At 37.7% G+C, this 24,695-nt stretch overlaps 1 long non-coding RNA gene across 1 annotated transcript in view; it reads left to right on the top strand.

The window, feature by feature from the left end:
* Window positions 1–277: 277 nt before the first annotated feature.
* LOC148775856 (uncharacterized) overlaps window positions 278–24,695 on the top strand; it is a 41,992-nt gene continuing 17,574 nt past the window's right edge. The window contains exons 1-2 of the long non-coding RNA XR_016038945.1: window positions 278–436; window positions 2,374–2,448. This is a non-coding gene — a long non-coding RNA (uncharacterized LOC148775856). The remainder of the gene's footprint in view (window positions 437–2,373; window positions 2,449–24,695) is intronic.

Raw genomic sequence — 24,695 nt, 5'->3', positions numbered from 1 at the left:
AAAAATAACAAAAGAAAATACTGGAAGTATATACACCAAAATGATAAGCATACAGTGTGTTATCATCCCTCGTGTTTTTCTGTTTTACTTTTGCCAAATTGTTTGCATTGACCAATCATTGCTTTTGTATTTAGAAAATGTTTTAAAGTGTTATAAAGGACAAAGTTTTTGAAGCGTTTAAGTGACAAGAGGGATACTTACAATATAATGTCAAAAGAAGAAAGGCAGCTTTGCACAGCGTATTATAGATACAGACATCACAGTGACAAAGCCCTGTTGTTAACCCCCATCTTGGAACAGCCATTTCCCAGAGATAAGTGCGGCCACTTGCAGGAAGAGGACACAGCTCTTAAAGCCAGCTGTGGAGCTGTGGGCAGAAGCAGCTACAGAGAGTTGACATGACAGAAGCACTAGAAGCACGGAATGCAGAATAAAAGTAAGAAATGAACCTCCTGTATCTTCCAGTTGAGAACAAGATAGTACTGAATGAGAAGCACCAATTTGTTACTTAAGGATTTCTGTATGTGGAAAATTCAAATGATAGAAAGGCAGGTTTATGCATAAGAATTTGGGGGAAGTGTGTGATTGGTTCTGATTTCATGTTTTGTTTTGTTTTTTTTTACACTTATGCTACTTATGTATAAACAAACACATTTTTCTAAGATTTAAAGACCCAAAATAGTTTCCTAATTAAAGCAACATCAAATTGTAGGATGTGGGGATGGCACCAGACTTTGATAAATTATAACTAGCCACCAGGCTAATCGATACATGAGTCCTAGACAGTTTTATATAACTTGAAAGAGATGAGTCCTAAATGGTTTCACATCCATGCTGCATGTATAAGATATATATATGGAGTACTAGTTGCTGGGTTTATGAAATATCCCTCTCCCTAGCAAGCATGTTGGCAAAATATATATATACCCTTGAATGAATGCATCTACCAAAAATTATAGCCTAACAGATAAAACAGATGAAAAGAACTTTGAGCAGAAACCCAAAGGAAAGATTTTTTCAGAGATATATTCTATGGCAGATATGACATAAAGTATTAAATTTTTGTTTTTGAAGTCTGCAGAATTAGATATTAACATATGATTATTGAAAATTTAATAGCTCCAAATTCAAATGTGCAGTCTAGTGATTCCAGTAAATGCTGAAAGCAGTGACAAAATCATACCATCATTATTTTTCGGAGATTCCAAAACAAGTAAAATGGGAAAATACATTATTTATCCCAAGATATATCTGTGGATCTCTATGTGCCAGAAATACCTGGATAATGAAAGGCACCCAGCAAGGAAGGCATAAATAAACACAATTGGAAAAAATTAGCAGTAACTGGATGATTGTTGTTCAATTGTGTCTGACTCTGCAACCCTATGGACACAGCACACCAGGCCTCTCTACCCTTCACTGTCTCCCTGAGTTTGCTCAAATTCATGATCATTGAGTCATTGATCCCATCAACCATTTTATCATCTGTCACCCCTTTCTCCTCCTGCCCTCAATCTTTCACAGCATCAGGGTCTTTTACAATGAGTCAGCTCTTTGATGATAGGAGAAACTAAAAAGTGATTGCTTAAAGCACTTTGATTGACCAAGATCTAATAAACTGGAAGAAATATGTTTCTCCTATCAAGTAGGAGGACCCGTTTTAAAACCAATTCTAACTCTCACCTTGACAATGATGTTCCCAGACACTCTTGCGTTGAAACCACTGGGGAAGCTTGTGTAGCACTTCTGAATGTTTCTAGCAAATCAAGGGAAGTTAGACTCATAGGAGGATACTAATGCTAACAGCTGGCCTTCTGGAGAAGGAAACCCTGCTCTGCAGTACTTGCCAATGTCAATGGTGTACATTCTCCCATCACAGCCAGTTACAAACTATCAACTGGACATCACTGAGTATAAAAAGAGGAACAAATCTGTGCCACTGGCTCTTGCCAAGTAGTAAGAGTCAGTCCCATCCTATTAATGAGAGCTGTTTGCCCTTGAAGTTATTAAAGAAGGCACCAGCAAAAGACTGAGGGGAAAAAAAAGGCACACACCCACAGTAAAATCAGACCAGCTGGACTGTCTCATAGTTTTATGTTGGAATACTCCTCTTTTAAGCAGTAAAAGAAAATCAAGTTGAAAGGCTTTACCTAAATAGGAAGTAACGAATTTCCTAGACCTTAGTGTTCTCAGGTTGTCAGTAACCTAGATCCAGTGATAACACACAAATGACACGGACAAAGAGCTAATGTCTGCAAGTAATTTGAGAAGTATGATAGCCTTAAAAATATATATCACTATAAACAAGACAAAAAAGTGAGATGATGAAAGACTCCCAGGAAAGATTTCTAACTCTGTTTTGTGTATTTTCAGGAGGTGGCAACTCTGAATGGCAACAGGGCCAGCCAGGCGGCCTCACGTGCATTTCAGATTTTAATTTTATTTAAGGTACTTGTTTGATATTGTTCAAAGTTTTTATAATATTTTTTCTCCTGTAAAGTCAACTGAATAATCCATTGAGGTTTCCTATGAAGGAAATAGCCATACAAAATAAAATGAATTATATGATACAATCAAATAAAATATTTTATGCATTTTAAAAACAAATCCCATGACACATATCAGATTTTAGCAGAAAAATTGAGACATGCTGATATGACATGAAAAAGGCTGCAAATAGCAATAATCCAAGCTCCAAGAGGTTTCTCTAACTATAGTGCCAGGATATAAAAACTATATATTTTCTCACATTGATATTTTTATCAGACTTACCCTATAGAATGTAAGTCCCCTCAAACAGACCATCAGATTTGTTCACTGCTATATCTCTAGCTTGGAGAAGGCAATGGCACCCCACTCCAGTACTCTTGCCTGGAAAATCCCATGGACGGAGGAGCCTGGTAGGTTGCAGTTCATTGGGTGCTAAGAGTCGGACACGACTGAGCGACTTCACTTTCACTTTTCACTTTCATGCATTGGAGAAGGAAATGGCAACCCACTCCAGTGTTCTTGCCTGGAGAATCCCAGGGACGGTAGAGCCTGGTGGGCTGCCGTCTATGGGGTCGGACATGACTGAAGCGAGTTAGCAGCAGCAGCAACAGCAGCATATCTCTAGCTGTTAGCACTTTTCTAGTGCCCAGGAAAAAAGTAGTTGTTCCAGAAATACTGTTGAATGAATACAGAATATAAAAGTAGGCAAAAAGTTCATAACAATTAAGTGAGATAATAAATACAAATATGGTTAATAAAAGGGCTTCACTTCCTTCAGTGACAGAGGTCCTAATCATCTAATGGTACAGCAACACTGAGTTTTTAGTTTAACAAGAATATAAGCAATAAGGTTTCATGACACTCAACTGGACAAGTTAGTGGTGGATTTATAGTTGGTTTAATTCTCTATGGATATTAATTGTAGTGCTGGAGAAAACTCTTGAGAGTCCCTTGGACAGCAAGGAGATCAAGCCAGTCAATCCTAAAGTAAATCAGTCCTGAGTATTCATTGGAAGGTCTGTTGCTGAAGCTCCAATACTTTGGCTACCTGATGTGAAGAGATGACTCACTGGAAAAGACCCTGATGCTAGGAAAGATTGAAGGCAAAAGGAGAAGCGGGTGGCAGAGAATGAGATGGATAGATAGCATCACCAACTCAATGGATGTGAATCTGAGAAAACTCTGAGAGAGAGTAGAGGACAGAGAAGCCTGGCATGCTGCAGTCCTTGGAGTCCCAAAGAGTCAGATATGGCTTAGCAACTGAACAACACACCAACAAATTCCTATGGGTATTAATCTTCTGACCTTTCTAAACTGTCAGAGACTTCTTGCTCTTAGACTGTATCTCGTAAATATATTCTAACCATTGATTTTTTTTCAAATATACTCTGCATACTTTCATGTTTTAAGATCACATGGCATCTGGTCCCATCACTTCATGGGAAATAGATGGGGAAACAGTGGAAACAGTGTCAGACTTTCTTTTTTTGGGCTCCAAAATCACTGCGGATGCTGATTGCAGCCAGGAAATTAAAAGACGCTTACTCCTTGGAAGGAAAGTTATGACCAGCCTAGATAGCATATTAAAAAGCAGAGACATTACTTTGCCAACCAAGGTCCGTCTAGTCAAGGCTATGGTTTTTCCCATGGTCATGTATGGATGTGAGAGTTGGACTGTGAAGAAAGCTGATTACCGAAGAATTGATGCTTTTGAACTGTGGTGCTGGAGAAGACTCTTGAGAGTCCCTTGGACTGCAAGGAGATCCACCCAGTCCATTCTAAAGGAGATCAGTCCTGGGTGTTCATTGGAAGGACTGATGCTAAAGCTGAAACTGCAATACTTTGGCCACCTCATGCGACGAGTTGACTCACTGGAAAAGAGTCTGATGCTGGGAGGGATTGGGGGTGGGAGGAGACGAGGACGACAGAGAATGAGATGGTTGGATGGCATCACCGACTCGATGGACATGAGTTTGAGTGAACTCCGGGAGTTGGTGATGGATAGGGAGGCCTGGCGTGCTGTGGTTCATGGGGTCACAAAGAGTTGGACACGACTGAGCTACTGAACTGAACTGAACTGAACTGAAAACAAAACAGAGATAGAAAATGTATCAATTAGATGAGCAATAACCAAGTAGATTTTTAAAAATATTCTCTCCATGAAATTAAATAAGGAGTTAACCCATCTCAGGACAAAAAAAACCTAAAAATAAAAATGAAAACTACAAATATGTATAGAAATATGTTGCTTTTGTTACTGCTTGCATGCTAAGTCATTTCAGTCATGTCTGACTCTGTGCGACCCCATGTACAGCAGCCCACCAGGCTCCTCTGTCCCTGGGATTCTCTGGGCAAGAATACTGGAGTGGGTTGCCATTTCCTTCTCCAATGCATGCATGCATGCTAAGTCGCTTCAGTCATGTCTGATTCTGTGCGACCCCATGGACAGCAGCCCATCAGGCTCCTCTGTCCATGGGATTCTCCAGGCAAGAATACCGGAGTTGGTTGCCATTCCCTTCTCCATGCTTTGGTTATTAGGAAACTCAATATTTTAAAATAAATGTAAAGATGTTAATCTTCACAAGTCATCATAGAAATCCACACTGCAATATGCAATGATAATTTTTATTTTTGTTACATAAGAAAAAGCTGATTATAAAAGTTGATAAATTGTAGTTCTTACTGAGAAAAGTACACTTTGCTGTGTACAGGATTAAGTATTTGTAAAATTTATTTGGAATAAAATTGATTGCATTTATTAAAATTGAAAATGTGGGTATATGTTGAGCAATTTGTGTAGGTTTCCCCAATATCTTCATGGGCTTCTTAATTTGGGAGAACCCAAGACCACACCTCTTGTACAAAAGTATTATATATTACATTTTAATTTCTCATATTTTCATGCTTTCCTTTTCCATATTTTCATCTCCTCCTATATTATCATATGTTATTGCCATATGTTTAATTAAGTCTGTGAAAATATTCTTATTAGCACCTTTATGTTTTACATTTTTCTTGGACTAATTATAATATCTAAGTGTCCAAGTGTTGACTACAATGTACTTCATTTTCTTTTGATGATGGGCTATATATTTGTTTTCCTTTGTACATTTGATCATTTTGTATCATAAGCTGGACACTGAATTAATATTTGTGGGGTATTTGAATGACATTAAATTCCTTTAAAGTGTGTTGAATTTTGTTTTGGCAGATAAATGGCTGGTGGATAACATTGGTCTTGTCAGACTTGGATTCATTTGCTGTTAAACAAATTATTGACCAAAGACATATTAATATATCTTTTGTTACCTGAACATTACTGACTGAAGACGTTTCAATATTGAAAACATTACAATATTCACTTACATAACAAATCATTGGCCATAGGTATTAGTTCTGCAAAAGTCTGCCAGTCAATCATTTTTTAAGTTATATCTATTTTGTTTTTGAACTCAGTCCTATGGTTAGGCCCTTACTCTTGCATGTGATCTTTACAGATAAAGATAGAGCTAGAGATATGGATCTATAGTTATAGATACAGATATCCATCTATCTGTATCTATATCTATATCTCTACCTAGTCTTTCTGGACTTTCAACTGAAGGCCAATGTGCTTAGTAATTTCTTTCTACTCTCAGTGAACCATAACTCCAGGGTCCCCCAGCCCTGCTGACCCCTCCTTAATCACTTTTCTGTCCCACAGTAACCATCCTCTGCTAGGAATCTGAGATTCACCCTTTGCTCTTTCAGCCTATCCATTGGCCGAGGCTGGAATAAATTCTTGTTGGCTTATAGGTAACCTTCTCAATAGCTGTCATCTCAGATTCCTTTCAATGCAAATTCTATCTCCTTACTCCAATAAGACTTTTGCCTGGGCTTGTCTCCATCTCCCTGCTCTGTCAGTAAAGTACCCCTAGAAGAATGTGGAGAGATTGTTTGGGCAGTCTTGTGGTTCACATTGCTTATTTATCTTTCTTCAGAGATCACTGTCCCCAACTGCCTCTTTTTCAATGCCTGCAAATAGTGATTCACACATTTCATACAATTTTACAGGTGTTTCTGTTGGAATGCCAAATCCAGAACCACTCTTTCAAAGCAGAAATATCTTTTAGCTCTTTTTTGAGATACAGAAATCAAGAAAATCTATTTACTTATCATGACAAAGTGATAAATAGAAATTAATTTTAACACATGTCTTCTGACTGTATATCCAAGGTATTTCTATAAACATAGCTGCTTTTCAAATGAATAGCATTAGAAAAATATGGAGTGGGGCAGGTTTTCTAATTCAGTGGTATACAGCCTTCTTATTAGTGGAATAATAAAACTGCAAACATTTTGTAAGAAGTAATTTAAAGTTTGTGATACTGTTCACTTTTTCCTAGATATTAAACACATCCACATCAACAATAACAATATTAATTATCTCCTAGACTTAACGTTTCATAAAAAGAATATATGATCATCAAGATTATATTAATAAACATCATTTTTAATAAAGGAGAATTATAGCAAATAAATAAATTTCATTTTATAAAAGTCTCACTTTATTTTACTTTATCTCTTCTTAGACATAAAGTGGAGTAAACTTCAAAATGTACAAAAGCATCTGAAAGCACATGTTTGGAAATAACTGACACAGCATTTTATTTTAAAAAATCATCATTTTAGTGCTTTCTGTGTCAGAAAGCATTCTTAGTGCTTACAGTTATTAATTCATTTAAACATCATAATTATGTAATGAATCATGTCCTATCATATTACCCACTTTTTTTATAGATGATGAATCTGATGTGTGAAAAATGAAATATTTTACCCAACATCACCCAACCAATAAGTAGCAGAGCTAAAACTGTCACTCAGAAAATCAGGTTCTTAAACTTTGCTTCTTTACTCTGACTATTCCTTTTGAAATAGAAATCCAAGGGGGAGAAACAGACATATACTATGAATAATGCTTCTGAAGCTGTTTTTCCAATCAATTTCGAATAGATACACATTTTCCCAAAATATACTATTGTGTTGGAAGAGATATTTTACTTTAATTTTTTAATTCTTGAAATTTTGTCTCAGATAAGATAATAACTCACTATATAATGGGGAAAGGGGGCATTTTTTTTCTGGTTCTGCATTTCTAGTCATAAATGAAGGTTACTATTTGAGAGTATGTCATTAGAATAGATAATGTTCACTGAAAACAGATATAATTCAGAAGGTTAAAATTCCAGTTAAGATTAGTCTTTAAAATGTAGCCCTTTAAAAAAATTAATCTAAATAAATTTATGGTGCAAAGAAGCATTGAAATAGCTTCTTGGAAGGAAGGAAGTCATGCATCAAAGAAAAGGACCATAAAGTGCTCAAATACAAATAAAACCTATTGATTCACGATAGTAGTTTCTGAGTAAGAAGGACAGAAAAAATTATATTCTTCCAGTTTCTATTTTATGAGAAAATCAAGTGTATGTCCTAATCAAAATGTATTCATTAATAAGTATTCAACAATTTAAATAACAATTGGAAAATGATTATAAGTTGCAGTTTATTATTGAAAATTGCAACTATTAAAAATAGGACAGAATAATTTGGCAAGAGTTATATTTAAATATCTAGATGTTTTATGCGTTAGTCGTATTTCTAATCTCTTAGGAAGAAGACATTTAGATGATCTGCTGCTACTGCTAAGTCACTTCAGTCGTGTCCGACTCTGTGTGACCCCATAGATGGAAGCCCACCAGGCTCCCCCATCCCTGGGATTCTCCAGACAAAGAACACTGGAGTGGGTTGCCATTAGATGATCTAAATGAACTTAAACAGATGGAAATGACTGATTTTCTCAGATTTTGGTAAAAAAAAAAAACAAATACCTTTCATTTACTTGGAATCTAAACAAGTTGGAAGCAAAAATAATTAGAATATTTTGCTGCACATTCTACATGAAAAACAAAGCAAAAATTAAGCTTTCACATCAAGATTTTTCTCAGTGACTACCATAGGCAAACCATTGGCAAAATAAAGTCAATATACAAAAGGTTACTTCCCCGATGTATTAAATGGTACCAAACTATCAGAATGGCTCTAATACAATTTTCCAAAGCAGGACAATGTCATGGTTGAACTTTCAGTTCAGTTCAGTTCAGTTCAGTTCAGTCACTCAGTTGTGTCCGACCGACTCTTTGCAACCCCATGAATCACAGCACACCAGGCCTCCCTGTCCATTACCAACTTCCGGAGTTCACCCAAACTCATGTCCATCGAGTCAGTGATGCCATCCAGCCATCTCATTCTCTGTCGTCCCCGTCTCCTCCCACCCCAACCCCTCCCAGCATCACAGTCTTTTCCAGTGAGTCAACTCGTCGCATGAGGTGGCCAAAGTATTGCAGTTTCAGCTTTAGCATCAGTCCCTCCAATGAACACCCAGGATTGATCTCCTTTAGAATGTACTGGTTGGATCTCCTTGCAGTCCAAGGGACTCTCAAGAGTCTTCTCCAGCACCACAGTTCAAAAGCATCAATTCTTCGGCACTCAGCTTTCTTCACAGTCCAACTCTCACATCCATACATGACCACGGGAAAAACCATAGCCTTGACTAGATGGACCTTGGTTGGCAACGTAATGTCTCTGCTTTTTAATATGCTATCTAGGTTGGTCATAACTTTCCTTCCAAGGAGTAAACGTTTTTTAATTTCATGGCTGCAATCAGCATCCACAGTGATTAGCTCCTAAATAAATTCTGTATTAAAGTTGCTCATGCAGCTATTGTTTTTTAAAAATTTTAATAGGCTATAATTGCTTTCCAATGTTGTGTTAGTTTCTGCCAAACAGCAAAGTGAATCAGCTATATGTAGACATATATTCCCTCCATTTTTTATTTTCTTCCCATCTGAGTCACCACAGAGTGCTGAGTAGAGTTCCCTGTGCTATGCAGAAGGTTCTCACTAGTCATCTGTTTTACACATAATAGTGTATATATATCAATCCCAATTTCCCAATTTGTCCCACCTCTTCTTTCCCCTCTTGCTGTCCATATGTTTGTTCTCCACATCTGTGTCTCTATTTCTGTTTTACAAATAGGTTCATCTGTACCATTTTTCTAGCTTCCACATGTATTAAGTAAGTCAGAAAGAGAAAAGCAAATATCATATATTAATGCAGCTCTTTTGAGATGGTAGCCTATACCTAGCCCTTCAGAACTGCAACTAGCCTATTTGCTTTACCATCAGGAAGGGAGTGTAACTGGATCAACAAACATGCATTGCCATACAGGACTGGCTTGAGTCACGTGCTCGTTCAGATGGCAAAATGAAATCTATCAATCCAAATGCAACATTCTGAACATAGACTCATCATAAGCTAATCATAATTCATACACACTTATTGTATCTCATTTGTTGTCCTTGGAAAATTCAGTTTCATATAGTGAAACTTCCACTCTAGCAAAATAACCATTGTAAACCATTGAAACACTCACACAAGTGGAAACTAGTTTGTGGCAATTATGTGTCTTGAAAGGAAAGTCTCTTGGATTTTTTTTTCAGGCTCTATTTTCTTTGCTCCCTTGCCAGCTCCCTGCCCTCTACCCAAGAATGAAATGAAGGATATTCTCAGCTTTGGGTCCTAAGCACTTTTATTTTTTGATTCTTCATTCCCAACTTGGGAAATAACAGCAATAACCATGGTTTCAATTGCTGTATATATGTTAACAAATCCCCAATTCATATACCCACCCAAGAATTCCACTCTTAGCATCACACTCATATAGAAGTGTACATTAAACATTTTATTTAGATATTTCAAAAATATTCGCTCTCAATCTGTCTGGATAAAGTTCAAATAAATTAATATAAGCAAATTCTGTACATTCCTCTTTTTCCCTTTTGTAGTTCCTAAAGAAGACTCTGAATCAGCCTGCTTTTATCATAAGACTTCTTTTAGTCTAATTTAAATAGAGGAAAGAGAACAAGAACCAAAAGGAACAAAATTAGGTTAAGATTATTTTATATTGAGTAACAGAGAATCTAACCAGAGAACATGAACTGATACAGAATTTAGGATGATGAAGACTGAAGAGACAGAAGTCGACACAACCATTTAGGGAGAAAATTGTTTGGATATCAATAGTTAGCTTGAGAGAGGTTTGGGGGTAGTGGCAACTACTTTTGTGAAAGCTATTGTGAGTGGCAGAAATCTGGGTATAAGATACATTTTTAAGTTTTCCTGGACATTACTAAGTGATGCGTCTCCCCAAATTAAAGATTTAATTTTCTGTACATTATATTGTTTTTGGAAATAGTGTTCTTTCTTCAAATCCATAGTTCATAGAGCTAAGGCCATTATATTTGAATCATGTGCTTTGTCAGTTAGAATCCATTTTAAATTCATATAAAAGAAAACTCAAAGTAGCAATATCTGAAACATAAACATTTAATTTTCTGTTATAAAAATTAAATCTAGAGGTACATAGACCAAAACTGGCATGGAAAACTCTAGGTACACCAGGGATCTAGGCTTCTTTTATTTTTCCTTCTATCACACTAGCCCTGGCTAGAACTACAGTCACAATGGCCTCCTTATTTCAGACAGCAGGAAGGATAGAGGTGACTACATTCAAGTAAGTAGCCCTACTAGAAGTCCTATTCTATTCAACACTTACAATGTCATCTCATTGGCCAAAATCTAGTCACATGACCACAACTGCTCCAAGTAAAATAATCTAGTCTTTCTTCCAAAAGACAAGATGCTCAGCTAAGAACTGGGCTTCATTTACTAAGGAAAGAAACAACAGATCTTCAATAGGCTTCTGCCACATATGCACAAACCTGAATCCATCATCTCTCCTGCCTTCAAATCAGCTTTTTAAAAAAATTTTTATTTAATAAATGGTACAAAGCACAATGCCAAAAACATTAACAGTTAAAATATCACCAAATGAAAAAATACTATAGAATACACAGTTGTAAAAAGCTACATTAAGTTATTTTACAACTGCCTCAAGCTGCAAAAAGAAAAAAAACCCAATACCATACCTAAGTTATCCCTCTCTCAAAATAATGCCATTTATGTTATAAACCATGAGCACCCCATCAAAAGATGGGAACTGCTTTTGTTAATTCATATATATATATATGACTGTATCACTTTGCTATACACCTGAAACAAACAACACTATAAATGAAATATAGTACAATATAAAATAAAAATAAGTAACAGACATTTGGGGCTTTACACCGAGTTAGAGTTCCTATCAGAGGGATAACAGCACCACAGCCGCACTGAATCCACATGAAGGAGGCACACGAATGACTGGATTACAAGAATTACAGGAATGAGAGTTGCTCACTTCCCAGAAACTACAGCTCACAGAAAACCAACAAAGGCACGAGATACAGACCATTTACTTATAAATGTGTAAGACTCAAGAAAGTCCACATTATTCCTACAATATGTTGAAAGTGCTTCAGAATTCACACAATACTAATTTTCTTATGGTTCTGGTTAAATTATATATACCAGTTTATAACAAATGGTAAAATCTGTAACTCTGTTCAAGTTTTAAAAGATTACTTAGGAATAATTTCCTGTATTTCTATGCCACCTTTATAGTTCTGGTTTCTCATTTCTTAATTGGTAAATTCAGCATGCAGGTTCTATCCCAGGCTAATTTATACACTTCCGGAAGGAACGGCCTCTTAAATCCACAGAGTGTAGAGGTGGGGAACCCTCAACCACATCAGATACATTTCACATATGATAATATACATGTTTCAATCCATTCTCCCAAATTATCCCACCCTCGCCCTCTCCCACAGAGTCCCAAAGACTGCTTCACATATCCGTGTCTCTGCTGTTGTCTCGTATACAGGGTTATCGTTATCCTCTTGCTATATTTCATATATATGTCTTAATATACTGTATTGGTGTTTTTCTTTCTCCTTACTTCACTCTGTATAATAGGCTCCAGTTTCATCCACCTCATTAGAACTAATTCAAACGTATTCTTTTTAATTGCTGAGTAGTACTCCATTGTGTAAATGTACCACAGCTTTCTTATCCATTCGTCTGCAGATGGACATCTAGGTTGCTTCCATGTCCTGGCTATAATGAACAGTGCTGCGATGACCATTGGAGTACATGTGTCTCTTTCAATTCTGGTTTCCTTAGTGTGTGTGCCCAGGAGTGGGATTGCTGGGTCGTATGGCAGTTCTATTTCCAGTTTTTTAAGGAATATCCACACTGTTCTCCATAGTGGTTGTACTAGTTTGCATTCCCACCAACAGTGTAAGAGGGTTCCCTTTTATCCACACCTTCTCCAGCATTTATTGCTTGTAGACTTTTGGACAGCAGCCACTCTGACTGGCGTGAAATGGTACCTCATTGTGGTTTTAATTTGTATTTCTCTGATTATGAGTGATGTTGAGCATCTTTTCATGTGTTTGTTAGCCATCTTTATGTCTTCTTTGGAGAAATGTCTGTTTAGTTCTTTGGCCCATTTTTTGATTGGGTCGTTTATTTTTCTGCAATTGAGCTGCAGGCGTTGCTTGTATATTTTGGAGATTAATCCTTTATCAGTTGCTTCATTTGCTATTATTTTCTCCCATTCTGAAGGCTGTCTTTTCACCTTGCTTATAGTTTCCTTTGCTGTGCAGAAGCTTTTAGTTTTAATTAGGTCCCATTTGTTTCTTTTTGCCTTTATTTCCAATATTCTGGGAGGTGGGTCATGGAGGATCCTGCTGTGATTTATGTCAGAGAGTGTTTTGCCTATGTTCTCCTCTAGGAGTGTTATAGTTTCTGGTCTTACATTTGGATTCTTAATCCATTTTGAGTTAATTTTTGTGTATGGTGTTAGGGAGTGTTCTAGTTTCATTCTTTTACAAGTGGCTGACCAGTTTTCCCAGCACCACTTGTTAAAGAGACTGTCTTTTCTCCATTGAATATTCTTGCCTCCCTTGTCAAAGATAAGGTGTCCATAGGTGCATGGACTTATCTCTGGGCTTTCTATTTTGTTCCATTGATCTGTATTTCTGTCTTTATGCCAGTACCATACTATCTTGATGACTGTGGCTTTGTAGTAGAGCCTGAAGTCCGGCAGGTTGATTCCCCCAGTTCCATTTTTCTTTCTCAAGATTGCTTTGGCTATGCGAGGTTTTTTGTATTTCCATAAAAATTGTGAAATTATTTGTTCTAGCTCTGTGAAAAAAACCGTTGGTAGCTTGATAGGGATTGCATTGAACTTATAGATTACTTTGGGTAATATATTCATTTTCACAATATTTATTCTTCCAATCCATGAACGTGGTATATTTCTCCATCTATTAGTGTCCTCTCTGATTTTTTTCACCAGTGTTTTATAGTTTTCTATATATAGGTCTTTTGTTTATTTATGTAAATATAATCCTAAGTATTTTATTCTTTTCGTTGCAACGATAAATGGAATTTTTTCCTTAATTTCTCTTTCTATTTTCTCATTATTAGTGTATAAGAATGCAAGGGATTTCTGTGTGCTGATTTATATCCTGTAACTTTACTATATTCATTAATTAGCTCTAGTAATTTTCTGGTAGAGTCGTTAGGGTTTTCTGTTTAGAGGATCATGTCATCTGCAAACAGTGAGAGTTTTACTTCTTCTTTCCCAATTTGAATCCCTTTTATGTCTTTTTCTGCTCTGATTGCTGTGGCCAAAACTTCCAAAACTATGTGGAATAGTAGTGGTGAGAGTGGGCACCCTTGTCTTGTTCCTGACTTTAGGGGAAACGTTTTCAGTTTTTCACCATTGAGGATAATGTTTGCTGTGGGTTTGTCATATATAGCTTTTATTACGTTGAGGAATGTTCCTTCTATTCCCGCCTTCTGGAGGGTTTTGATCATAAAATGGATGCTGAATTTTGTCAAAGACTTTCTCTGCATCTATTTAAATAATCATATTGTTTTTATTTTTCAATTTGTTAATATGGTGTATTACGTTGATTGATTTGTGGATATTGAAGAATCCTTGCATCCCTGGGATAAAGCCCACTTGGTCATGATGTATGATCTTTTTAATGTGCTGTTGGATTCTGATTGCTAGAATTTTGTTAAGGATTTTTGCATCTATGTTCATCAGTGATATTGGCCTGAAGTTCTTTTTTTGTGACATCTTTGTCAGGTTTTGGTATTAGGGTAATGGTGGCCTCATAGAATGAACTAGGAAGTTTCCCTCCCTCAGCAATTTTCTGGAAGAGTTTGAGTATCATAGGTGTTAACTCTTCTCTAAATTTTTGGTAGAATTCATCTGTGAAGCCATCTGGACCTGGGCTTTTGTTTGCTGGAAGATTTCTGATTACAGTTTCAATTTCCATGCTTGTGATGCATCTATTTATTTTCTGTATCTTCCTGGTTCAGTTTTGGAAAGTTATAATTTTCTAAGAATTTGTCCATTTCTTGCAAGTTGTCCATTTTATTGGCATATAATTGCTGATAATAGTCTCTTATGATCCTTTGTATTTCTGTGTTGTCTGTTGTGATCTCTCCCTTTTCATTTCTAATTTTATTGATTTGGTTTTTCTCCCTTTGTTTCTTGATGAGTCTGGTGAGTGGTTTGACAATTTTATTTACCTTCTCAAAGAACCAGCTTTTGGCTTTGTTGATTTTTGCTATGCTCTCTTTTGTTTCCTTTGTATTTATTTCTGCCCTAATTTTTAAGATCTCTTTCCTTCTACTGATCCTAGGGTTCTTCATTTCTTCCTTTTCTAGTTGCTTTAGGTGAAGAGTTAGGTTATTTAGTTGACTATTTTCTTGTTTCTTGAGGTGTGCCTGTATTGCTATGAACCTTCCCCTGAGCACTGCTTTTACAGTGTCCCACAGGTTTGGGTTTTTTTTTTTCATTTTCATTCGTTTCTATGCATATTTTGATTTCTTTTTTGATTTCTTCAATGATTTGTTTGTTATTCAGCAGCGTGTTGTTCAACCTCCACATGTTGGAATTTTTAATAGTTTTTGTGAAGAGGAACTAAAAAGCCTCTTGATGAAAGTGAAAGAGGAGAGTGAAAAGGTTGGCTTGAAGCTCAACATTCAGAAAACAAAGATCATGGCATCTGGTCCCATCACTTCATGGGAAATAGATGGAAAAACAGTGGAAACAGTGTCAGACTTTATTTTTGGGGGCTCCAAAATCACTGCAGATGCTGATTGCAGCCACAAAATTAAAAGACGCTTACTCTTTGGAAGGAAAGTTATGACCAACCTTGATAGTATATTAAAAAGCAGAGACATTACGTTGCCAACAATGGTCCGTCTAGTCAAGGCTATGGTTTTTCCCGTGGTCATGTATGGATGTGAGAGTTGGACTGTGAAGAAAGCTGATCACCGAAGAATTGATGCTTTTGAACTGTGGTGTTGGAGAAGACTCTTGAGAGTCCCTTGGACTGCAAGGAGATCCAACCAGTCCATTCTAAAGGAGATCAATCCTCGGTGTTCATTGGAAGGACTGATGCTAAAGCTGAAACTGCAATACTTTGGCCACCTCTTGCGACGAGTTGACTCACTGGAAAAGACTCTGATGCTGGGAAAGGTTGGGGGCGGGAGGAGAAGGGGACGACAGAGAATGAGATGGCTGGATGGCATCACCGACTCTATGGACATGAGTTTGAGTGAACTCCGGGAGTTGGTGATGGACAGGGAGGCCTGGCGTGCTGTGATTCATGGGGTCGCGGAGAGTCGGACATAACTGAGTGACTGAACTGAACTGACTGAATTGAGATCTAGTCTTACAAGATTGTGGTCAGAAAAGATGCCCGGAATGATTTCAATTTTTTTGAATTTACCAAGGTTAGGTTTATGGCCCAGGATGTGATCTATCCTGGAGAAGATTCTTTGTGCGCTTGAAAAGAAGGTGAAATTCATTGTTTTGGGGTGAAATGTCTTATAGATATCTATTAGGTCTAACTGGTCTATTGTATCATTTAACTTTTGTGTTTCCTTGTTAATGTTCTGTTTAGTTGATCTATCCATAGGTGTGAGTGGGGTATTACAGTCTCCCACTATTATTGTGTTATTATTGATTTCCCCTTTTACACTTGTTAGCATTAGTCTCACATATTGTGGTGCTCCTATGTTGGATGCATATATATTTATAATTGTCATATCTTCTTCTTGGATTGAGCCTTTGATCGTTATGTAGTGTCCTTCATTGTCTCTTTTCACAACCTTTGTCTTAAAGTCTATTTTATCTGATATGAGTTTTGCTACTCCAGCTTTCTTTTGGTCTCTATTTGCGTGGAATACCTTTTTCCAGCCCTTCACTTTCAATCTGTATGTGTCCCTCGTTTTGAGGTGGGTCTCTTGTAGACACATATATGGGGTCTTGTTTTTGTATCCATTCAGCCAGTCTTTGTCTTTTGGTTGGGGCGTTCAACCCATTTACATTTAAGGTGATTATTGATAAGTATGATCCTGTTGCCATTTTCTTTATTGCTTTGGGTTCGAGTTTATACACTCATTCAGTGTTTCCTATCTAGAGAAGGTCCTTTAGCATTTGTTGGAGAGCTAGTTTGGTAATGCTGAATTCTCTCAGCTTTTGCTTGTCTGTAAAGCTTTTGATTTCTCCTTCATATTTGAATGAGATCCTTGCTGGGTACAGTAATCTAGGCTGTAGGTTATTTTCTTTTATCACTCTGCTCAGTCCTTTGTTCTGTGAGTGGGGCTGGCAGAGTCTTAAGTTAGGGCTTTTCACCTTTTCATTCCCTCCTGGCCTGAAGAGTTTCTATTGAAAGGTCAGCTGTTATCCTTATGGGGATCCCCTTGTGTGTTATTTGTTGCTTTTCCCTTGCTGCTTTTAATATTTGTTCTTTGTGTTTGATCTTTGTTAATTTGATTACTATGTGTCTTGGGGTATTTCGCCTTGGGTTTATCTTGTTTGGGACTCTCTGGGATTCTTGGACTTGGGTGATTATTTCCTTCCGCATTTTAGGGAAGTTTTCAACTATTATCTCCTCAAGTATTTTCTCATGGTCTTTCTTCTTGTCTTCTTCTTCTGGGACTCCTATGATTCAGATGTTGGGGTGTTTAAAATTGTCCCAGAGATCTCTGAGATTGTCCTCATTTATTTTAATTTGTTTTTCTTTTTTCCTCTCTGCTTCATTTATGACTACCATTCTATCTTCTAACTCACTTATCCTGTCTTCTGCCTCCGTTATTCTACTGTTGGTTCCCTCCAGAGTGTTTTTTATCTCATCCATTGCATTTCTTCTAGATCCTTATTAAACCTTCCTTGCATCTTCTCAATCCTCGTCTCCAGATTATTTATCTGTAACTCCAACTTGTTTTCAAGATTTTGCATCAATTTCACTATCATTATTTGAAATTCTTTATCAGGTAGATTACCTATCTCTTCCTCTTTCGTTTGGGTTGGTGGGCATTTATCCTGTTTCTTTATTTGCTGGGTATTTCTCTGCCTCTTCTTCTTGCTTATATTGCTGTGTTTTGGGTGGCCTTTGTGTCTTCTGGCAGTTTGTGGAGTTTTCTTTATTGTGGAGTTTCCTTGCTATGGGTGAGTTTGGATGGGTGGCTTGTCAAGGTTCCCTAGTTAGGAAAGCTTGTGTCAGTGTTCTGGTTGGTGGAGCTGGATTTCTTCTCTCTGGAGTGCAATGAAGTGACCAGTAATGAGTTATGAGATGTCAATGGGTTTGGAGTGACTTTGGACAACCTGTATAGTCACTTCCAAGGTGGTTCCCTCTGTTTTAGCTTCTGTTTGCTGGTCTCTTCAGTGTCTAATTTCCACCCTGACACTAGGGGACGGTGGTGGACACTTTTTAAGGCTCACTTGTTCAGTCCTGTTCTGGGAAGGGAGGAACACTGCAGAGAAATATCTCTGGCGTCTGTGGGGAGTGCTCGCAGTGTCCCGGCCACACTGGGTTTGCCCCCACTCATGGCTTGTGTGCTGTCCCAGTCTACACTGCACAGGCTCTAAGTTGCTCTGCCGGGAACTGTCTGAGGCTGGCGCTGGGTTGCATGCACATCCCAGGTCTAAGCCACTCAGGTTCAGGTACTCGGATACTTCACAAAGGCGCAGACTCGGTTGGGCCTGCGTTTTGTGCCTTCCCCAGACTGAGCAGCTCAAGTGACCAGGTGTTTGGCGAGCACAGTCGCTGCAACTTATCACCTCCCTGGTCCCTCCCGCTCGGTTTTCTGTGTATACAACCAGCGCACCTTCTTAGGCAGATGTTAACCAGCCAGAAACCCAAAAAGTCTTGGTTAACACTGAAGCCTGCCTGCAGTTTGGTATTGGATGCCTCTCTGGGGCCGTGATTGACCCCTTCTAGCTCTGGCTACCCTCCCCTGCCTGTCTCGGCGGGGGATGGGCTGTCCGCAGCCGGCTAGCTCTGCTCAGTTCTTTGTTCTGTGAGCAGGGCTGGCAGAGTTGTAAGTTAGGGCTTTTTGCCTTTTTGCGGGGTAGCTACCCCACAGTCTGCTCTGCTATCTCCAGTCAGCTCCCCCAGACTGCCCTCATGGCATTCAGGCCAGGTCCTCTCTCTAAGCAGTCCAGCTGGCTCCTCCCTGCCCAGGCCCCGCTTGTTAATGGTGGATGCGGGCGTCTGCTCTGCTTCTCTACTAGGAGTTACCGTTGGACTCGTAAGCTGTGAGGTTTAATTATTTCTTTTTCTCCCGATTGTGTTGCCCTCTGAGGTTCCAAGGCTTGCCACAGACTCACCTGTGAGAGTGTTTCCTGGTGTTCGGAAACTTCTCTCTTTTTTTATGCCTCCCTTCCTGGGACGGAGCTCCGTCCCCACTTCTTTTGTCTCTCTTTTTATCTTTTATGTTTTTTCCTACCTCCTTTTGAAGACAATAGGCTGCTTTTCTGGGTGACTGATGTCCTCTGCCAACATTTAGAAGTTGTTTTATGGACTTTACTCAGTGTTCAAATGTTCTTTTGATGAATTTGTGGGGGAGAAAGTGGTCTCGCTGTCCTATTCCTCCGCCATCTTGTTTCAGCCCCTCAAATCAGCTTTTCTATCAAGGTTCTCTGTCTCAAGAAAACTACTCAATTGCTCAAGAAGGACACCCAAGAGCTATCACTGGCTGAAATTTTTTATTACCCATCTCCCTCACCTCTAATCCCAATTAAACACCATGGCTTATTCAACAATTCTTTCCATTTTCTGCGTTTACTACAACCGTCCGAGTCTAAGCCATAATTCCTTCTTCTTTCATTGGGATTTTGAATGTAGGCTTAGAAATGAACTCTGTGCCTGTGGCTTTTCTTTCCTCCCTCCATCACTCAATTTCCTTCTACAGAGCAAAGACAATATTCCTTTGTATAAAGTAAGTCTTATCATTCTACTTCCCAAACAAGATCACTCAAGGACATCCCATTATTTAGGCAAGTGTTACATATCTACAAAATGTACTATATAGACAAGCATATTATGAAATCCACTTTACTATTGTGCAATGTAACAATTCTCTTTTAAGTTGTTGAAAATTGCAAGTTTTACAAGAAAATCCGACAAAAGTTCTTATTATGTTTATATTTCGGGGAGCTGGTGGAAAAGAGGGATCATTTTTATAATGATTTTTTAAGGAATGAGAGGGGAGAACCTGAGGCCTATAAACATTTCCGAGTTTCCTTAGCAAAAGCATAACAATATTTTCACAATTTCTGCATTCAAGGATCCAACAGAATCCTGCACAACCACTGCCTTGGGTCTTAAAGATGGTAGAAGGTGAGGGTAATTGTATAGACAATTAGCCTTAAGTGAACATTTGCCAGTGTATAATCAGCTGAGAGGGCAATTTCCATTCCATTTGGGTGAATTTTGATCCCTGAATCTTGCTGGAAGCAAAAGATTAATTTTTCTAAAAACAACTCCTTAACAGCAGGCCTGCCAGTCATTTTTATATGCACAGCTTACAAGCCTTAATGCAAGCTCTGAAAGGAGGCGTTCTTACATGGACAGCAAGTTCACAGCAGGAAAATTCCCATTAAAGGCAAGTGAATATTGTGAATTGCTTTTAAGCATGTATTGAAGTCATACTTCAGAATTCTGAAAGAAGACTCTAGATATTACTTTCATAAGGAACACACAAGTATAATGTAAGAAGCTGGACCAAAATGTATACACCCAACCATAGGATGATCCCCTGGAGAAGAGAATGGCAACCCACTCCAGTATTTTTGTCTGGAATGTTCCATAGATAGAGAGGCCTAGCAGGCCATAGTCCATGGACTTGCAAAGAGTCAGATAAGACTGAGCGACTAACACTTTCACTTCAACCACAGGATGACATATCCACCCTCACAAACATTATGATAAAATGAGACATAATACACACAAAAGAAGGGAGAGATAAAGAAAATGGATTTTTCTAACACAGGGTGTTATATTGACTATTATAGTAGTCAAGAATTACATCAATGATCAGACAAAAGAGTGGGTCTTATTTTTCGCTCAGTTAAATCTAAAGGTGCAAAAATGGGCCCAGTCCAGGAGATATGACAGTGTATGATTTTTGTTGTTTCTGCATTTCTTGAGCAAATGACTTTCATTTTAAAGTCATCGTGTTGTCCAAGAGAGCATCTGGAACTCCAGCCATATGTATTAGGGAGCAAGAAATGAAGAGAGAGAAGATAGAGAGTTTTGTCAGAAACTACAGCTCACAGAAAACCAACAAAGGCATGAGATACAGACCATTCACTTATGAATGTGTAAAACTCAAGAAAGTCCACATAACTCCTACAACATGTCGAAAGTGCCTCAGAATTCACACAATACCAACTTTCTCATGGTTCTGGTTAAATTACATATACCAGTTTATAACAAATGGCAAAATCTGAAACTCTGTTCAAAGTTTTAAAAGATTACTTAAGAATAGTTTCTTGTATTTCTATGCCACCTTTATAGTTCTGGTTTCTCATTTCTTAATTAGTAAAGTCACCATGTCATTTTCTCTTTCCCCTTTGTAATGAGCTTCTTCAGAAACCCCATTCCATAATTTCTTCTTGTATCTTACCTACCAGCTATATTTGCATAATCTTACCAGCTTCTAAGAGGCTGGGAAATTTAGTCTTTGGGCTGGAACATTCTTTCCCTGATGAAATCTGAATTTTTTTTTTTTTGGCTAGAAAAAAAAAAATGAGAGTAGATATTGGCAAACTTGTACTGATAATAACAAGGTGCAACCAGCAATCTTGACCACAGTAGGAACTAGGTGAGTGCAAAATACTATGTTCTTTCAGTTATCCATTCCTTCATTACTGCATCCTCTCAAAAACACTTACTGTTCTCAAATATATATCAAATACTACACTACAATAAACAGAGATAAATTCCCTCAAAGAAATGCCTAATATAGCGATAAATGAACACTACAATAAAATGTAGAACTATGTCTGTGAAATAGATAAAAACAAGTAGCTGAATTCATTCATTTATTCATTTCATCATCAAAATATCCAGTAATTGCTAAAAAGATGTGTCAGGTTTTTTATGTGCTGGTAATATTCCATAAATAAATTAGAGTCCTTTCTTTTGTGACTTAAGCTAAGTGTCAAAGTTTTTCCTTTTTTTTTTCCTTATATTTTATTTTGGTTTCACCTCAAACCAAAACAATTCAAACAGAATCTAAGTGAAATCCATATATGGATTTTATTCAATTACCCAGGAAATTCTAATTAGCAACCAAGATCGAGATCCACTTGTCAAGATCAGTGATTCTCAATCAGGGGCAGTTTTTCTCCCCAAGGACATTGGTTATGTCTGGGTGTTAAAACAGGATGGAGGTAACTGCTACCAGCATTTAGTTAGAGGCCAAGGATGCTCCGGAAAGTCCTACAATGCACTGGAGAGTTCTCTCTTCAACTCCATCTCCCAAATAAGACTCATCCAGCCCCAAATGTCAAGAGGGCTAAAATCAAAACATCACTTGTCAAGAGGGTCTAACTAGCCAGGGAAGTGGCAATTATAAAAGAGGGCATTCACAGAATTATAAATGCTACCGTGCATTCAGGAGGCATACTTCCCCCCAAGTAGGCTTCTCAGAAGTAGTAAGATCTAGCTGGTAGAATGTGGTCATGCTAAGGTGTGAGAAGGAGCATGAATCAAGAGAAAAAAGTATTACAGCCCAGAGACCAGGGTATCTGTACCCGTAAAGGTGGAAGAAAGAAGCCAAGTGCAGTGCTGTAGATAAAGAAGCTACTGAATTGGATAGAGCAGGGGTACACTCATGGGATGGTGGCTTTAGAGGACAGATAACACCTAGAATTGACAATGTTGCCATATTTTTTTAAAATTTATAATCCTTAAGATCTCCCTCTCCCCCCTTGTTTTAACAAGAAACTGTTTTTAAAGCTTTTTTTTTTTTTTTTGATGTGGACCATTTTTAAAGACTTCATTGAATTTGTTACACTATTGCTTCTGTTCTGTTTTTCAGCCCTCAGTTCAGTTCAGTTCAGTCGCTCAGTCGTGACCGACTCTTTGCGACCCCATGAATCACCCCATGCCAGGCCTCCCTGTCCATCACCAACTCCCAGAGTTCACTCAAACTCAGGTCCATCGAGTCAGTGATGCCATCCAGCCATCTCATTCTCTGTCGTCCCCTTCTCCTCCCGCCCCTAATCCTTCCCAGCATCAGAGTCTTTTCCAGTGAGTCAACTCATTGCATGAGGTGGCCAAAGTATTGCAGTTTCAGCTTTAGCATCAGTCCTTCCAATGAACACCCAGGATTGATCTCCTCTAGAATGGATTGGTTGGATCTCCTTGCAGTCCAAGGGACTCTCAAGAGTCTTCTCCAGCACCACAATTCAAAAGCATCAATTCTTCGGTGATCAGCTTTCTTCACAGTCCAACTCTCACATCCATACATGACCACGGGAAAAACCATAGCCTTGACTAGACGGACCTTGGTTGGCAAAGTAATGTCTCTGCTTTTTAATATACTATCTAGGTTGTTCATAACTTTCCTTCCAAGGAGTAAGCGTCTTTTAATTTCATGGCTGCAATCAGCATCTGCAGTGATTTTGGAGCCCCCCAAAATAAAGTCTGATACTGTTTCCACTGTTTCCCCATCTATTTCCCATGAAGTGATGGGACCAGATGCCATGAGCTTTGTTTTCTGAATGTTGAGCTTCAAGCCAACATTTTCACTCTCCTCTTTCACTTTCATCAAGAGGCTTTTTAGTTCCTCTTCACAAGCAGGGCTCAACTGCCCAACCCCTGTTTGGAAGGCAAAGTCTTAACCACTGGACTGCCAAGAAAGTCCCTGTAAGTCCCTTTGAATTTGTTGATTATTAAGTAAAAAAAAAAAAAAAAAGAAATCATCAAGATGAAGAAAGCATAACTACTTTAGCTTTAAAAGATCTTTGCATTGGAGTAAAGGTGAACAGGTGTTTCCTTTCAATAGCTCCAGAGTCATGTCTTTCTTCTTAAACACCATATTTTACTCCCACTGGTATTTCTTTTTTCAAATACCCTTCTTGAGAATTTTCTGCCACTTTGAGCATAACTCTAGTAACAATGTCATTAATAACAATAGCTATTGTTATTAATGACAATAGTAAACTCTCTACTTGTATAAAGTTATCTTTATACAAAAAAAATTTAATAAACAAACAACAGCAGCACCAATACAATGAATGTTAGGAAGGTTAAATAATTTTGCAAAGTTCATAGAGTTGATTGGTGATAAATCTACGAATAAATCCAACCTCCAAAGTTTAAACAGTTAGGGATTATGTTATATTGCCTTCAATTCCATAAAGCCTAGAAGCTTAGGATCATGTTATTATAAAACAATAAAAAATATGTGTTGAGAAATCTAAGTAGATCCTATTGCCTTTAGAGAAAACTCAAGAAATTCATAGTTATAAAGCGGAGAAATTTCCATTTTCGTGGTGCTGTTTTTCATAATTAAACTAATGTGACTCTAATAGCTTTCAGAATTTATGTTCCAAAGAATTTCATTCAGAGAATCTTATTCTCATCAGAGACACATGAATTGCATGTCTTTTCCTCCTGCCAAACTCTAATATAATCTTATTTTTCAGCTCAATCCTAATCCATCTTGTTTAATTGATTTATCAAAAAATATTAGTTATATCAGACCTAACTTTATGCAATGACTTTTTATTAAATCTTTAAAAATTTTTCAGTTTTAATGAGTTTTATTTGACAAATGAAATTATAAGATATTTAAAGTGTACCTCATGGTGATTTTTTTTTAATTTTTATTTTTATTGG

This window comes from Moschus berezovskii, chromosome 13 (genome assembly GCF_049115385.1).
Source record: "Moschus berezovskii isolate FMDL1 chromosome 13, NW_MosBer_1.0, whole genome shotgun sequence".
NCBI classification, from domain to species: Eukaryota; Metazoa; Chordata; class Mammalia; order Artiodactyla; family Moschidae; genus Moschus; species Moschus berezovskii.
This window is presented reverse-complemented; position numbering and strand designations above follow the sequence as displayed.